Below are 18825 nucleotides of genomic sequence, written 5' to 3' on the forward strand. Positions count from 1 at the left end.
CTGAGCATGTGTCTTTCCCTTGGCAAGCCACCTTGCCACCCCTGGGGTTGAAATATTCCACCTGCGGCTGGATACCCCAGTGTTCTCCATATGTTTCCTTTGGGTCATATGTGTATTCTCTAAGTCCCCCCCCCCCCTCTGGGTTGGCATTAATTGCATACTTCCCCCAGCTTGGGATATGCTTCCCAGTGTACCTTGGTATTCCTGTGATAAATGGAGTCCTTCGTCCAGTCTACGACGGGATCTCGATTTACGCAGGGCACTGGAAGACAGCTGAGAAGGTGGCGTGATTAGACTGGTAACCCCATTCGTCGCCATCCGACGTAACTCGGAGTGACAACGAAAGGGAACGTCTTTGGTTACGTATGTAACCCTCGTTCCCTGAGTAGGGAACAGAGACGTTACATCTTCCTGCCACTTTCCGCTGTACCGCGGGGATCGCCTGAGCTCAGTCTTGGCTCCTCAGCGAAGAAACATATCTGCATTTTGCCGGCTTCCTCCTTTTTATACCCACGAGGTGGGGCGGAGTTACGCCATGCAAATTCCGCAGACCCATGGCATTTCTTTGCCATTGGCTCGTTTTGTAATACTCGAAGTTGATAGGCTTTCTAAGCGAAACCCCATTCGTCGTCATCCGACGTAACGTCTCTGTTCCCTACTCAGGGAACGAGGGTTACATACGTAACCAAAGACGTTTTCTCAGAGACTCCCGCTGCCATTCTTGTTGCAAAATATACCCTCATCTGTTGTCAAGGCAACACTCCACGTGCTTGGTTTCAAAACAGCTCAAAGAACAGAGGGGCGGAGTGAGCAAGCTCATTATCATTTAAAGGCATATGCACTGAAACGGCGTGCTGAAAACAGAGCTGTTTTTGACCATGTAAAATTTGTGTTTTCTTACAATACTAATGATAATTTTTAATAAAAGTATATTACAAAGTTTTCATTTATACCTTAAAGATTAATATTAACTTGTACAAAAATGGCATTATATGACCCCTTTAAATTGTTGAGAGCTGATTATGACAATATTACATATTGGACAACAAAATGCATATATTTAATGTTACCACATGACTTAATATTTTAAAGCATTATATTTCCATAGGAATTACATATTGTCACAAAACATACAGAGACAAGACAGGTAAGTAGCAAACAGGTATCTTTTACTTGTAGGTATCGAAGAAGCAACAGGAGAGATGAATGGGTGAGTATTAAGCAGTCTGATAGTTTGGTGAAACTTAGCTTGCTGGGGATTAAGTTATTTGTTTTGCAGATGTGACGGATGACAGATGAGGAAGTGGGAAAGAACCATGGAAGAAAGCTGCAGGAGGGTGATACAGTAAGACGAATGACAGGAGACAATGAAGACAGGTCAGAATTTCAGGTGAGTAGAACAGGTACTGTAGGGAGTCTGTGAGCATTGGATGGCAACAACGAGACCACACAACTGAAGTGTGGATAGTGACTGCTCATAAAGGGAGTGCTAGTGATTAGATGCAGGTGGAGAGAATCAGTATTCCAGTGATTGTGAACGACAGGATGGAGCTGAGTGATTTGATGTGTATCGAGTGGCTGTTGATGCAGCGGATCCTGTGACACATATCACATATATCCTATGAGAAACTTTGATTTCTCTTTATAATCTAAATCAAGCAATTCTGACAAACAATCTTTACTCCTCATTTATTTATTACATCAAGGGTAAATTACATTTGATAATTCTGAAAATATATATTAATATGTAAATTTTAAAGCTACTCACTTCAACATGCAAACTTCACAAGGAATAACATGTAAAGGATGTAAATGTAAATTGCTTGTTTACAGAGGCGAAAATATAACATATTAATATATAATATATAAATATTAATAGTGATATAGTCAAATTTATTTGTGTAGCACTTTTCACAATACATATAGTTTCAAATCAGCTTTAAAGTTGTATTGTTATGGCCTTAATGCTTTAGAATGAAACAGTTTTTAGGCTGGGTGATATGACAATTTATGTTGATGATAAAGTTCTACCATGAAATGTATCTGTTACGTGTGGGTTTTGCTGTGTCTTGTATATCACGTGATTCCTTGTTTGTCATGTGACCCTGCCATGTGTCTTGTCTTTTGTTGTTGTTGCTCAGTGTCCACAGGTGTTCCTCGTCCATGTTTATTAGTCTCCCCAGGTGTTTCTTATTAACCACGCCCCCTTGTTATCTTGTTTAGCTTCTTTGTCTGTGTATTTAAACCCCTGTGTTTCAGTTGTTGGCTGTCGGTTGTTGTTTTATGTTACTCCTGTCCTGTTCTGAGTTCCCTGGATTTCCTGTTTTTGTATTTGTTTAATTAAATGTGCTTGCAATTGGATTCACTCTCCGTTTCATTCCTGACTGGATGTAACAGAACAACCGACCCAAGATGAATCCAGCAGCCAGTCTCTTTCGCCTCAGCCAAGGTGACCGCCCTATTGGCAAATATGTGGAGGAGTTTTGTGGACTTTGTGATGGGGTGGACGTTGATGATAATGTCTTGAAAGACATGTTCCGTTATGGCCTTACGGACCTCCTAGAGTACCTTATGCCGGACAACACCCCTCAATGGACTTTAGAGCAGTACATTGATATTGCCCTTCGGATAAGCTCTGCGCTTCACGCCAGCCACGTCCAGCCAGAGACCGTCCAGCCAGAGACCGTCCAGCCAGAGCTTCACGTCAGCCACATCCAGCCAGAGCTTCACGTCTGCCGATCCAGAGACTGTTCAAGTCACGTCTGCCGATCCAGAGACTGTTCAAGTCACGTCTGCCGATCCAGAGACTGTTCAAGTCACGTCTGCCGATCCAGAGACTGTTCAAGTCACGTCTGCCGATCCAGAGACTGTTCAAGTCACGTCTGCCGATCCAGAGACTGTTCAAGTCACGTCTGCCGATCCAGAGACTGTTCAAGTCACGTCTGCCGATCCAGAGACTGTTCAAGTCACGTCTGCCGATCCAGAGACTGTTCAAGTCACGTCTGCCGATCCAGAGACTGTTCAAGTCACGTCTGCCGATCCAGAGACTGTTCAAGTCACGCCTGAACCTGATCGCTCTATGTTTGTCTCTGTGTTTACGTCTCTCCTTGTGGCTGTTTCTGTTCTGGTGTCTGTTCCAGAACCGGAGCCAGTGTCTGTTCCCGAGCCATTCTGTGTGTTGTCTGTTCCCGAGCCAGTGTGTGTGTTGTCTGTTCCCGAGCCAGTGTGTGTGTTGTCTGTTCCCGAGCCAGTGTGTGTGTTGTCTGTTCCCGAGCCATTCTGTGTGTTGTCTGTTCCCGAGCCAGTGTGTGTGTTGTCTGTTCCCGAGCCAGTGTGTGTGTTGTCTGTTCCCGAGCCCGAGTGTGTGTTGTCTGTTCCCGAGCCCGTGTGTGTGTTGTCTGTTCCCGAGCCAGAGCCAGTGTGTGTGTTGTCTGTTCCCGAGCCAGAGCCAGTGTGTGTGTTGTCTGTTCCCGAGCCAGAGCCAGTGTGTGTGTTGTCTGTTCCCGAGCCAGAGCCAGTGTGTGTGTTGTCTGTTCCCGGGCCATTCTGTGTGTTGTCAGTTCCCGAGCCATTCTGTGTGTTGTCCGTTCCCGAGCCAGTGTGTGTGTTGTCCGTTCCCGAGCCAGTGTGTGTGTTGTCTATCCCTGAGCACGAGCCAGTGTGTGTGTTGTCCGTTCCGGAGCCAGTGTGTGTGTTGTCTATTCCTGAGCACGAGCCAGTGTGTGTGTTGTTTGTTCCCGAGCAAGTGTGTGTGTTGTCTGTTCCTGAGCCAGAGTCAGTGTGTGTGTGTTGTCTGCTGTTCCTGAGCCGGTGTCTGCGCCGCCCTGGCCGCCCGAAGGGTCTTCGCCGCCCTGGCCGCCCGATGGACTGTCTTCTCCGCCCTGGCCGCCCGATGGACTGTCTTCTTCGCCCTGGCCGCCCGATGGACTGTCTTCTCCGCCCTGGCCGCCCGATGGACTGTCTCCGCCCTGGCCGCCCGATGGACTGTCTTCGCCCTGGCCGCCCGATGGACTGTCTTCGCCCTGGCCGCCCGATGGACTGTCTTCTCCGCCGTGGCCGTCCGAGGGCTCATCTCTGCCCTGGTCCCCTGCGCAACCTTCTCTGCCCTGGTCCCGTTCCCCTGTTAGGACTTGGCCCTCCTACCCTCCCCCAAGACCACCTCCGCTTCACCACCCTCCTGAACTTTAGTGTTTTTGTTTCAAGGGGCGTCGGGAGCCGCCCATAGGGGGGGGGGGGCTATGTTACGTGTGGGTTTTGCTGTGTCTTGTATATCACGTGATTCCTTGTTTGTCATGTGACCCTGCCATGTGTCTTGTCTTTTGTTGTTGTTGCTCAGTGTCCACAGGTGTTCCTCGTCCATGTTTATTAGTCTCCCCAGGTGTTTCTTATTAACCACGCCCCCTTGTTATCTTGTTTAGCTTCTTTGTCTGTGTATTTAAACCCCTGTGTTTCAGTTGTTGGCTGTCGGTTGTTGTTTTATGTTACTCCTGTCCTGTTCTGAGTTCCCTGGATTTCCTGTTTTTGTATTTGTTTAATTAAATGTGCTTGCAATTGGATTCACTCTCCGTTTCATTCCTGACTGGATGTAACAGTATCTATATTTTATCTATTAATTGTGAAGCATATAAATCAGTGCCACTTTAAGTGAGTAGGACTATGTGAAATTACTCACATCAGAGAGCAGCAGAGAGAAGCTTTGATGGAATATGGCAGTCAAATGTGTCGAGTAAATATAATAATATACTCAACCCAATAAAATAGTTTTCAATAGGAAGTCATAATTTTATTTCACAATAATGCAAAACTATTTATTTTGTATTTCTCTTCCCATTATGTTTTTTTTTAGTGTTTCTCTCTGGATGTAAAAGTATGATATAGCACTTTGGGGCAAATATGGCCACCAGTAATCCAAAACTAGAAGCTAAAATGGCAAAAATCTCCACAGCCACTGCATATTTCCCTGGTGAGCTCACATATGCTGGAACAAAAGCAATCCACACAGCACAGAATATCAACATGCTAAAAGTGATGAACTTTGCTTCATTAAAATTATCTGGATGATTTCTCGCCAGGAAAGCTAAAAGGAAGCTCACTGCTGCCAACAGTCCAATGTATCCCAGCAACATAGAAAAACCAGCCACTGAGCCAATAGCACATTCATATACTATTATAGAGCGGATATAGTTGCTATTTTTATGGGGTGTTGGAGAGGCAGTTGATAGCCAGACTACACATATCACAACCTGAATGGCTGTTAGGACCAGAACTGTGCATCTTTGTTGAGCTGCTCCAAACCATTTCATTGGACATTTTCCTTCTGGTAGAGAGGACTTAAACACAGCTATTACCACCATAGTCTTGACCAAGATGCTGGAAATGCACAGGACAAAGCTAATGCCAAACAAAGCATGTCTTAACTGACACGTCCACAACTGCGGCTGGCCAATGAACAGCAGCACACATAGAAAACACAGTTTGAGTGACAACAGCAGCAAGAAGCTGAGCTCTGAATTGTTGGCGCGTACTATGGGAGTGTTAAGGTGATGAGTAAAGATGACCATCACAAGAGCGCAGAAGCAGGTGCCAAGCAGAGATGCAGTGGTTAAAGAGATGGCCAGAGGATCCTCATAAGACAGAAACTCAACTTCTTTGGGGACACACTGATCCTTATCTGGATTGGACCAGAACTCATTTGGGCACACTGTGCACTCATTAGCATCTATAGGTGAGAATAAGAGAGAAGGTGAGAAATTAAGAAAAATGTACTTTTACATTTTGCCAACAATAATCTCCTCACCTGTTGTATTAGAAATCTCTCCATCTCCGCATGACAGGCAGTCAAAACAGCAGACAGGAAGACCCTTTTGCATGGCTCTTCTGGTTCCTGGTGGGCAGCTCTCACTGCACACAGATTGTGGTGCCTGAAAGAGACATCATCAGTTATGTCTTTTACACAATGAAAAGCTTGGCCTTTCAATTAATATATTCTCATTTGCTTTATAGCTTTGACTATAATTTAGACTATATCTGCAAAAAAAATAACATTAACATGCAATGTAAATTTACTTTTTTGTCTCAAAGTTCCAGTATATTGTATCCTACTCCAGTGTGAGAACCATCCCTGTTTCTGGCTCATCATATACTATACCGATTGTGTAGATACTTATTGATCCATCTGTCCTCGGCTGCCAGTTCATTACATCATAGATGGCCAAAGCATCTCCATTCTCATCAAATGACACATGATCCCCAAAGCCTGTGGTGAAATTCACTTTCTGTAGGTAGTGAACCAGCTGTACAGATTGTAGATAGGACAGTATTATATGTCACACTTGTTTATTTTTTGTGTCTAGTTGTAAAGATGTAAATCACTGTAGAGATGCTTTGAAACAATCGGTATTGCATAAAGCACTATATAAATAAAGGCCACTTGACTTGATTTGACTAGTTCTTCTTCTATGTAAACCTGCGCTATATATTTGAGTCTTACCTGCCAGGGTTTCAAGTGTGTTATGTCAGCACATCTGTTCCCACTGAATGGTCCTCTACCCTCCTCACACTGCATCAGGTTATGAAGCGCATGTGCTAGGGCATAAACTGCTTTATACACATTATAAGCTGCTCTCAACTCTGAAACATCAGTGTATGGTGTGTCTGTAATGCTCAGATTCTCCTGTCCTGTACACACTGTTTTCACTATATCTCTATCTGTCTCTTTACCCCCTGTTTCAAAACTGCAACCAAACATGTTCTCCCAGAAGATTCTCAACATATTATTTCTTGGATAATTTTTTGGACGAAGACATAACAGAAAGTCATAAAGCCCTCGATCTCCCCACGTCTGATGGCAATGCCCAGTGTGCCCACCAGGAAGGGCAGGAAACGTGATGTGTGAAACACAGGTGAAGTGACCCAAGATTCACTCGCAATCCACTGCCTGCCTGTCATGTTCTGCAACACTACCTCATCCATCAAAGGTATCACTAAGGATGAAGGGGAGATAACAACCACCACTCTAGTTGTAGAAGCCTGCATTACTCTCAGTATATGCTGAATATCTCTGGGGTTGTTATCATAAGGAAGAATTTCAGAAAAAGCAACACAATGTCCAAACAGCTTAATTTCCTGCTGAAAGGACTGAGCAGCGTAGATGCAATAGTCATCGTCACCGTAGAGAAGACCAACCCAGGTCCATCCAAAATGCCTCAAGATCTGAACCATAGCCCGCACCTGGAAGGCATCACTGGGGATTGTTCTGAAGAAAGAGGAGTACTTTTTTCTGTCACTCAGACAGGAGCAGGTGGCGTAGCGACTAACCTAATCATGGGAGATGGAGAGGGAGGACAAGGTGTTAGAAAATTTGTGATAATCAACATAAAAATTATCAGTGCCTTTATAATATTTGTAACACAAGCAGATGAGGCAGGACACACACACATACACACAGGTATATATATATATATATATATATATATATATATATATATATATATATATATATATATATATATATATATATATATATATATATATATATTGCCGTTCAAAAGTGTGGGATCTGTACGATTTTTAATGTTTTTATAAGAAGTCTCTTATGCTCACCAAGAGCTGATTTGCTGATCAAGACACGTATTATTATTATTATTATTATCATTATCAATGTCGAAAACAGTTATGTAAAAAAAATATCAGGCTTCTTTGATGATTAGAAAGTTCAAAAGAATAATATGTATTTGAAATAGAGAAAGCTTTTGTAACATTACACACTACAGTTCAAAAGTTTGGGGTCAGTAAGATTTTTTTTTCAGGTAAATATTTTTAAGATGCATTAAATTGATCAAAAGTTACAGTAAATACATTTATAATGTTACAAAGGATTATATTTCAAATAAATGAAACAGAGCATTCTATTCATCAAAGAATCCTGAAAAAAATATTTCCACAATTGTTTTCAACATTCATAATAATAATGAATGTTTTTTTGAGCATCAAATTAGCATAATAGAATGATTTCTGCAGGATCATGTGACGCCGCAGACCAAAGAAATTTTGCTAAAAATTCAGCTTTGCATCACAGGAATAAATATTTGAAAATATATTCAAATAGAAAACAGTTATTGTAAATTGTCATAAACAATTTTTTTTTTTTACTTTTTTTCATCCCATCTTACTATAGGTACTCGAAACAGCCCCAGAACACTGGAAATTGCAATGGATGGAGTTGAACTAGGATTCCCCACCACTCCAATAACCGGCGGAGGGCCATTGCAGTTTAGGTTGGAAAAGGACTCCTCTGTCCCACTAGCCAGGGATATGGCAGCCCGGAACGCCATTCCTAGCATCACACAATTGTCATAAAGATGGTAACCCAGAGTGATATTAGGCAACAGATTGGGATTCTTATTGATCTCATTTATTGCAAAAGCCATAGTCTGTGCATGCTGAAAGCTTTCCATATTAAATCTAAGAAAAAAAGCAAGATAAATGTTAACATTTAATTAGATTAAAAAGAGATAAATAAATGACAGATTACAAATTAATAGAAGCATTAATACACAGCAGTTACATCAGAGTTCACACTCATGGATCTCTTCTATGGTGCACACTTTGTTAAATATGCAGTTGTTTTAATAGAGATTGTTGTCAAGATAGCATTACTGCTGTCAAAAAGTCATTTGAGCATATTGACATTCGTATTTCTTCTTCTTCTTCTTCTTCTTCTTATTATTATTATTATTATTATTATTATTATTATTGTAGTATTATTGTTGTAATTATTTAAGGAATATTTCTTCTTTTATAGTTATGCAGTCTGTCTGACTCACATTTCACAGTATGGTGGTTCTGGCTCTGCTCTGAAGCTCAGCTCTTGGAACACTGTGAAAAAGTGAACTTCAAACAGTCCTCCAAGTATAACATCTCCATCCTGGTACATGCCGTTCAACCTGAAGTGTCCCTGGATCTGGCAGGTATCTGATCTGAGGACTGAAGCTGCAGTGATACAGTTAAAGAGTAAGTATATAGAAATATACAGAGTGATCAACATTTCTCTCTCTTTCTGAACCACTTACCATCTCAGCTTGTATGGGTTGTTCCTTTAAAAAAACAGGTTGTGCCAAGTGGTCATCACTGGAAATCAGGATGTCACCTTAAGAGCCAATCACCAATAAACATTGTGTCACTGCAGCTGCTGTTAGAAGCTCTGGTTACCATAGAAACAGTCAGTGTTCTGAGATGCACACTTAGGACTGCACATGCATATGGGCTGATCTTGCCTGAAAAATACTCCTTTTAACAGTATTTGAGCATAAGAAACAATATATTTTTAATACTTATTTAATATAATAATAATAATAACCTTTATTTTATAAAGCGCCTTTAAAAGCAGCTCCTCAAAGCGCTGTACACCCAATAGACAATAGTTAAAAGCAAACACATCAACAGGTAAATGCAAGTTTAAAAAAGTATGTCTTAAGTTGACCTTTAAAAATGGCATAAGTCTGGGCTTCCCTAAGTCCAAGAGGCAGAGAATTCCAAAGGACAGGTGCATAGAAGGAAAAAGCCCTGTCACCCATAGACTTTAAGCGAGTTTTAGGAACCACCAGCATGCTCGATTGTGAGGAGCCCAATCTGCGATTCGGAGTGTAGGGGTGTAACATTTCAGATAGATAATTTGGAGCCAGACCGTGCAAAGACTTATATGTAAGCATCATAATCTCGTCATAATCATAATCAACTCGGAACATAACTGGGAGCCAATGCAAGGATTCCAAAACCGGAGTGATATGGTTGCATATTCTGGACCCAGTTAAGATCCTAGCAGCAGAATTTTGTACACATTGAAGCTTGTGTAGTGTAGATTTAGAAACACCGGCTAAAAGAGCGTTACAATAGTCAATCCGAAAGACGACGAAGGAATTTATCAGCTACGGGAAAAGTTAACATTGGCCGCAATTTGGCGATGTTTCTAAGATGGAAAAAAGATGTTTTAACAGTACTCTGAATGAAAGAATCAAATGAAAGATTAACATAAAATATAACTCCAATGTTCCTCATTTTAGTCTGGATACCCAAAACAGAGCCATCAAGAGTCAAAGACAGAGAACCAACTTTGGAATATGAATGGGGACAGTTCGTGCCATATTTTGTTGCTATGTTATAAGTGTCACCGGCCCAGCAGTGGGCCCACAGCCATTACATATTTTAAACAGTAATATCTTATACTAAACCTAAACTAATCTTGACAAACTATATATCATTTGAAAGCTTATGGTGCATTCACACCGGACGCAAATAGAGCTTCTAGCGCGTCTAGCGCGAGTGATTTCAATGTTAAGTCAATGCAAAGACGCGTTACACGCATAAAAAATTCCTGCAGCGCGAATGATGCGTAGAGCATCGCGGGAGACGCGAATTCGCCTCATTCGCGTGTCAAGTTCGTGTTAACTTGAGACATTAATTTTGTGTGCTATTTATTCCATATCTAATCTAGATTATATGAAACACTATTATTATTCTAATGTTAAGAGAACCAACATACTTTAGTGCAAGAACATAGTTCGTGTCTGGACAAAGTGGACATGTGTGAGGGAAAAAAATCACAGGACAGTTTAATCACTTTTGTAGTAGCCTAGACTGCCTCCATTTATCATCAAAACAAAAATAAATTACAGATTAGGTGGGTGAGGGTGATCCTCGCACCGATGCGGAACAAAAGGTCATCAGACTGGCCGCGGGACAGGCGGAAGTACCGCTGAAAGCGGCCATCATCCAGGCGCAGCTCCTGGAGCAAATGGTGAAACTCGCCAAACTGGGTTCACCTCCGAAGGGTCTGGTGACCCAAATACGGTGACGATGATCCCTACGCTGCTGTTCTGCTCTCCAGAGCAAATTCAGAGTGGTGACTCTCTCGATGAATGCTCGACCAACATTAACCGTCTTGTAAAAAGATGGCTGCCAACAGATTTCGCTCTTGACGCGCGAATGGATTCAAAGTGTACACATGTATAACTAGACGCGGCAGGCGCGAATTTGACGCTCAATTCGCGTCTGGTGTGAGCGCTCAGTTACAATCTCTAGTTTTCATGATTTTCAATTAACAAAATAAATTACAGAGGAGCAGTATTTTATCAATTTGCAACAAGAAAATTTTCACACTCCTAAGGCATGTTCAGACCTTTATTTCGAAATAGAGATGACCATGAAAAATCATGAAAGATTGGTAGAAACATCAGTTTGTTTTCAGTTTGTAGTGTTCAAAAGATAACAAACATTAAATTATTTTAGAATAAAAGGTCTAAAAATTTTTTGAATATAAAGAAAAAAATAATTGATTCACCATTTGTGATGCGGCGGCGAGCTATAACGCACATATTTGTTCTTTTTATGTTTATTAGAGGAAGCACTTTAGTGCGTTCTCGACCGCTATTATCTTCAGACAGTTTATGTGAAAACCCTTCTCCTGGTCTGACCACTGGCCAAAGGCCGGTCTGCCCTCGAGCAGCGCGCCCCAACCCGAGTTGGACGCGTCTGTCGAGATGACTTTCCGATAAGAGATGGTTCCCATCCTTACTCCCTGCTGGTACCAGTCGGCCACTAACCAGGGCTGCAGAGCCGCTATGCAGGTCTGAGTCACTCTGATTTTCTGGCCGCCAGACAGCCAGGCTCGGCGGGACACGCGAGTATTCAACCAGCGTTGGAGCGGGCGCATACGCAGTAGGCCCAGCTGAAGCACCGCTGCAGCTGATGCCATACAGCCCAACATCCTATGTAATGTTTTCAAAGGGAGAAAGCTGCCCTTCTGGAAAGATGCGGCTAGATGGCGAACACGGCGCGCGCGCTGTGTCGATAAACGAGCCGTCATGGTCACCGAGTACAGTTCTATTCCTAGAAAGGAAATTGAAAGGCTGGGCAGTAACAAGCTCTTGGTCCAGTTGACCGTGAGACCCAAGCTTTCCAGATGACTGAGAAGCACTGTCCTGTGAGATAGCAGTTCTGTCTCTGACTGTGCCAATATCAGCCAATCGTCCAGATAGTTCATTATTCGCAGCCCCTGACTTCTCAGGGGGGCGAGCGCCGCGTCCATGCACTTCGTAAATGTACGGGGTGCTAGAGACAGGCCGAACGGCAGGACGGTGTATTGATATACCTGACCGTCGAAGGCGAATCTAAAAAATTGCCTGTGACGGGGTATTATCTGAATCTGAAAATAGGCATCCTTCAGATCTAGAGAAATAAACCAGTCCCTCGGGCGAACGTGCGCAAAGATTTTCCTGGTCGTAAGCATTTTGAACGGTCTTTTCGTAAACACTTTGTTCAAATGTCTCAGATCTAGGATAGGTCTGAAGGCTCCGTCCTTCTTGGGTACGAGAAAATATCGGCTGTAAAAGCCTGACTCGCTCAGAGAAGGCGGTACCTTTTCTATATCCCCTTTGCACAGCAGCTTTGCTATTTCTGCGTGAAGTAGGTGTGCTACTTCCGCATTCACTATCGTCGTGGTCTGGGCTTGAAAGCGCGGGGGACGGCGAATGAATTGAAGTGTATAGCCCTGCTTTATTGTGCTCAGCACCCATTCTGAAATCCCTGGGATAGTTTCCCACGCAGCTATGTGAGCCGCTAGGGGGCGAATGGCCTCCGGGTTCAGATCGCCGCCATTTGCAGGCTTGTGAAACTGAAACGGAGCCGAAAGCGCGGCGCGTGCGCTCTCGGTTCTGGGCAATTGCTGCTCGCTGAAAGCCGAAACTGGCTGATTTATGTAAGATGTCCCAATCATAACGGATGGGGAACATTCTTTTTACACTTTTTGACGCGCGAGCAGCGCTCCTGGCGGAAAAGCTTTCTGTAAGCGTGAGCGCGTGTACGCGGGCACGAGACTTACAACTGTATCTGACGCCCCGATCATAATGGATGGGGAGCGTTTTATTAACGCCCTGCGTTTTGGGATAACACTTAAATGCGCGGGCGGAGCCCGGGGGGAGGTTTGTGTTAGCAAGCGTGAGCGCTCTCTGGCGGGCACGAGACTTACATTCATAACCTGCTTCTTTGATCGTGTAACAGAGCGGGCAGATAGTGGGCACAGACCTGTGGACACATTTCTTACATTCAACACTCGAGCGGCTTTTCTGCACTTTATGAGAGTGTGCTCTGTGAGTGACACGGGATTTGGAGTGCTTATGTGTAGCTTATTAACACTGGGGCGTGGGCACTTTCACTTTTGATGGCGTTTTGGTGGCGCGGAGAGAGAGATTCGTCGCACTTCTCAGGTCCGTAACCGCAGCTGGATCACGGCCCTTCTCATCCCATTCACGGAGGAGGTCGGCTTGCAGGATCTGTAGCACAGCCATTGAGTGTAGAGCAGACGCGGCCTGGCCGGAGGCGGCATAAGCGCGGCCGACCAAGGCGGACGTGGCTCAGCAGGCTTTAGACGGGAGGGCTGACCGTGACCGCCATCTCGCAGAGGGCGGGCAAAGGTGCGCCGCGACCGCCTCTTCCACAGGGGGAATAGCCGTGTACCCTTTCTCGGTGGCGCCGTCCACTTGGGAGAGCGACGCGGAGGCCTGTGACTGAAGTCTTGAGGAAAATGGTGTATTCCACGACTTCGTCAGCTCCGAATGAAGTTCCGGCAGGAATGGAGCGGACCTAGTTGCTGAAGCTGCGCGGCGGCGACTCTGAAGAAAACAACCGTCGAGCCTGTTCGGCGCGGGTTCCTTTGGCAGCGACCACTCCAGCCCGAGACGGTCAACAGCCTGTGTCAGCAGGCGCATCAGTTCCGCATCAGCTCCAGCGCAGGTACGGGTAGATTCCTGGATCGACGAGGTGGCGGAATAAAGCGACCATTCCTCGCTGTCCAATGCCAGGATAGAGCTGCAGTCTTTCGTGGCGTGTTCCTCGGCCTCATCCTCCGATGCGACGGCAGTGAGGCTCGTAAGCAGCAGCTGGGCGTCGGTGAGGAAAGGCGGGGAAGGCGAAAGTGAGGCTCGAGGGAGGTTCTCCGTCGAGCGCGTCGCTGTGGCCACAGGTTCTGCTGTCTCAGGGAATGGCGCTTCTGCCTGCGCAGTCCCACAGAGAGCGGAGTGACTGCTGCGGTGTTGAAGGCCTCGAGTCAATCCCACAGGGTCGACAGCGGAAGCTCCTCACAGAGCTCGCAGCCCCCGGACGCGAGGGCGAGCTCTGCGTGTTCCAGGCCCAGGCAGAGAGCGCAGATAAGGTGGCGGTCTCCGGCAATGAGCGGGGCTCTACACAAGCCGCAGAAGTGTGAGGCATCTTTAAAAAGACGCTCGCTGCTCTTTTAGAATATATATAGCAGGCGAAAAGGATACGTGGCCGGATAGCGTAGCTCGCACGGATGGCTGAAGGTGGCGAAGACGGCCGGCTTCCTTAGCGTTATCCTAAGCTTGCTGTTCGCTGTTTGACGGCGGCGGTTGCTTCTCTCAGATCCAGCGATGCGAAGAGCTCGCTGAAGAGATGAAAAATCAAGAAAGTCAGCCTACAGCCCCTACGCTAAGCCACGCCCATTCTGGCGGGCTGTGACGCTATGAAGGCGAGGGCGCCCTTCATTGGGCGTGACGTCACGCCGGGCTCACTGGTAGGCTGCAGCAGTTGCCCGCAGGGCAGCAAATGAGCACGCGAGATGGCCTGCTCTAGGTCTGCTAGCTGCTGCCCTGCGTTGACAATGAATACAAAATTAAGGATATTTTTTTGGCTTCAGTATCTCGAGAAGACAAATCTTTCCCGTAGCGTTAGCTAAACTTACGCAATACGAGAGAACCTCTACTAAGAGAACTAAAGTATACATTTTATCATACATATTTCAAAGTTAAGGATTCATTAGTTTGAATAAAGCCTACATTGGAACAAACACTATAATAGCATCCTAGTTGAAGACTTTATTTTTGACAAAACAAACATAGGCTAATATATTTAACATTTGAGCAGAAATTTGTGAATAAAAGCTTATTCAATGTGGCAGTAGTCTAGTTTACAGTAAACAGTTAATAATCTATCCAAAACTAGTCAACGAAATGTTGTCTTTCATATTTCGTCTGTAACATAGGCATATCGTTTGTTGTTCTGTATTAGGGCATATAAATATTAATTTGCAGTTTAATACGTTGCTAATACAAAGACATTTTAACATTATTTCAACATATTTCATTCGATTTTCACTCATTTCAGTATAGCAATAGGGTTTGGTAAAAACTGTTCAGTTCATTCATTCATTCACACACACACAGGCACGATTCATATTTAAACAGTCTTTTTGCGGTTTACATACACTATGATATCGCTATTAGAACAATAATAAAAAAAACTTACTTGCTCCTCGAAATGAAAATAAACCAGCACATGTTCTGAGGTAAATGTCCCAGGATTATTCCTCACACAGCCTCGCAAGAAGAAATAGTACATTAATCTGATGATTACATTTGTTGTGTTATCGCGTTTATGAGGGGCGCGCGCTCTCCGTGGGCGTGTCACATTAGCAGAATAATGAGCTGAGAGAACGTAATGAGATCGGCTGACACCTCTCTCTGTTTTTATAGATTACATAAACAGAGAATATTTTTTTTAGTTTTGAATTAGATATTTTAAAAGTACAAACTTAAATGATTATAAAGACATATTGTTCATGCTTGTGTGAATAGTATTCGCTGACCTTTGTTTAAGTTTAGAGACGTGCTCCAGAAAAAAAGTTAACGGAGACAGAGAGGCAGAAAGCACACCCTGTTTATTTTCTTCATTTTACAAAAGCACACGGTTTTGATGTTAATGTGAGTGTACACAAAAAAAGAAGACCCTCTATAGTTTATAATCACGTATTGATTTTATTTATATGACCAAAAATTACGGCGTATTTTAAGTCTGTGTTGCTGCTATGTGGAAAAAAAACAGCAAAACACGCCGGCGCGTTTTTGGACCCCAGAGGGTTAACTGGATCCCATTGTCATACATTACAACAGAGGTCTTCAATCCCGCTCCTGGAGGGCCACTGTCCTGCAGAGTTTAGTTCCAACCTGCTTCAGCACACCTGCCTTTGTATATTCAAGCGATCCTGAAGAGCTTGATGAGCTGATTCAGGTGTGTTTGATTAGGGTTGGAACTAAACTCTGCAGGACAGCGGCCCTCCAGGAGCAGGATTAAATTAATTAAGTATACCCTTGTATTGACAAGTTACATCTGAGTACCCCTTGAAATTTATTTAAAAGTTATTTTTAGTTCTAAAATTTTCCTTCATGAATTGTCTTAATTCCCATTATGCTATATCAATTTCTTAAATTAATTGTTAACATTATTTTAGTTTCTTTTCTTTTTTTTCATTATCATTGTTTTCTATGTTGCGTAATATATTTTTCTCCTCAATAATTTTTTGTTTTGATGGGGTTATTATTAAGTTGCTACTGAATCTATTCAAGGGCTGAGCATTCATTCATAGGAAAGTTGGTTGATGTTGACTATTGTTTGAGCTTGAATATGTTTATCTCGAATTAACGCGTTTGCAAAATTCTTCCTTTCCTATGGCAACAAATGAATCAAATTTTACCTCGGGGAGACTATAATGCACTCCCTGATGTGATGCTGTAGTAGACGGTTGCAGAAGGGATCTACTCTCTCAGGAGGGCGGTACGATATTTCACCCCTGCCCAGAGTTGTGGAAACTGTGGGCTTGGCCTCTGAGGGGGCCCAGCTCATAGAATCTGGTCTCTCAACTGAGGTTGTTGAAACCATCCTTCAGACCAGAGCTCCGTCCACGAGGAAGTTATATGCCCTGAAGTGGAAACTTTTCACTTCTTGGTGTGCAGAACACCGGCAGGACCCAGTTAACGGCCCAGTGGGTGCAGTGCTGGAGTTTCTGCAGGAGCGTTTCTCTGCAGGGTTATCCCCCTCCACACTAAAGGTGTATGTGGCGGTACTAGCTGCTTTCCATGTCCCTTTCAGTTGAGTTTCTCTTGGGAGACACCCACTTATAACTCGCTTCCTTCGTGGCACTTTGAGGCTGAGGCCTGCAGTTCGTACGAGGGTGCCGACTTGGGATTTGGCCATTGTACTAGAGGGCCTTTCTTTGGCCCCCTTTGAACCTATTGAGGAAGTTTCTGAGAAATTTCTCACGTATAAAACTCTTTTTCTGCTTGCAATCTCCTCACTTAAGAGAATCGGAGATTCGCAGGCCCTGTCGGTTGCACCCTCGTGCCTGGAGTTTTCGCCTGGTATGGTTAAGGCTTTTCTATACCCTAGACCAGGTTATGTCCATAAGGTCCCTACTAATGCTGTTAGACCTAAAGTGCTGCAGGCTTTCTATCCTCCTCCTTTTGTGTCATCAGATCAGAAGAAACTTAACATTCTCTGCCCGGTTAGGGCGTTAGACTCTTACGTCCACAGAGCTGCCCTGTGGAGGAAATCAGAACAGTTATTTGTGTGCTTTGGGCCACCCAGGAAAGGGTGTCCCGCGTCTAAACAGAGAATGAGCAAGTGGGTGGTTGAGGCCATCTCACTTGCTTATGAGTCGGCTGGTCAGCCTTCACCTTTGGCTGTACGAGCCCACTCTACTAGGAGTATGGCTGCTTCTAAAGCATTGTTGTCAGGAGTATCGCTAAGTGATGTTTGTGATGCGGCTGGGTGGTACTCACCGCATACATTTGTTAAGTTCTATGAATTGGACTTAAGTTCCACTCCTGGGGCGCAGGTGCTCTCGTCCTCTGTGCGCTAGTTCCCACATGACGGTCATTAGCTCCTATGGCGACGTGGGTATTGGCGTTCCCACAGCTTGACGCAGCTTGAGTTCCCTTGAAAGGGAACGTCTCGGTTACGTATGTAACCCTAGTTCCCTGATAGGGAACGAGACGCTGCGTCATTCTGCCATACTCCCAGCATGCCCGTTAGCGCTCCCTTCAGGCCTATCAGAAGCTGTCGCGCTTGTGTTTTGGGGGTGCTTTAGAGTTTCCTGGTCGATGACGTCACCCGCCTATGACGTTCCATCACTCCATTGGACTGATTCCATACGTGCTTCATGACGCACACATGCAGAGGCGTTCCCACAGCTTGACGTAGCGTCTCGTTCCCTATCAGGGAATTAGGGTTACATACGTAACCGAGACGTTTTATAGGTGGAAAGGTACTGTCATATGTAAAACCATCTAAATGAGTCCTAATTTTATTTAGCATGGGTTCTATTGCTATTGAGTAAAGCATACCTGACAAGGCACATCCTTGTCTAATCCCTCTTTGTATTTAAAAGGGTTACTCAAACCACCATTGATTTTCAGTACACTTTCAATATTTTCATAATGCATTTAATTAAGGCAGTGAAAGCAGATGGGAAACCAAAAGTTTCGAACGTGTACCATAAAAACTGATGATCCACCCGATTGAACATTAGGTCACTGATCCCAGATCAGTCCTAGATTGGACCCGACCTGATGATCCACCCAGTACTAAAAAACTTTCTATATTACATTGTTTTAGACTATCACATAAAGTTTCAAGAAACAATATTCTTTCAATTGATTTTACAGGTGCATAGACATTTATCAATTCCACAGTAACATTTTCAAACTTTGCTATTATCTTAATTAATCTAGTGGCTAAAATGATAATTTTTTACTTTTAAAACTATATTTTCCAAAATATGGGCAAACATTTTACACCAAACCAAGTAAAATTATCCATGTTATCCCCATAAATTAAATTTACAAATTTGGGTCTTTTATAAAGTGAATTTTACATAAAAAGCTGTTTTTTTTTACATAAAAAGCTGTGTTAAAATTTATTTAAAATGTAATTTATTTATATAAATTATATATATATATATATATATATGGTTCAGATGCA

General features: G+C 43.7%; 1 pseudogene; it reads right to left on the reverse strand.

Moving 5' to 3' along the window:
* Nucleotides 1–4808: 4808 nt before the first annotated feature.
* Nucleotides 4809–9016, reverse strand: LOC143697149 (extracellular calcium-sensing receptor-like; annotated as a pseudogene).
* Nucleotides 9017–18825: the final 9809 nt, after the last annotated feature.

This window comes from Siphateles boraxobius, unplaced genomic scaffold (assembly GCF_051911475.1).
Source record: "Siphateles boraxobius isolate OS27281-9 unplaced genomic scaffold, OSU_SipBor_1 31, whole genome shotgun sequence".
Classification (NCBI taxonomy): Eukaryota; Metazoa; Chordata; class Actinopteri; order Cypriniformes; family Leuciscidae; genus Siphateles; species Siphateles boraxobius.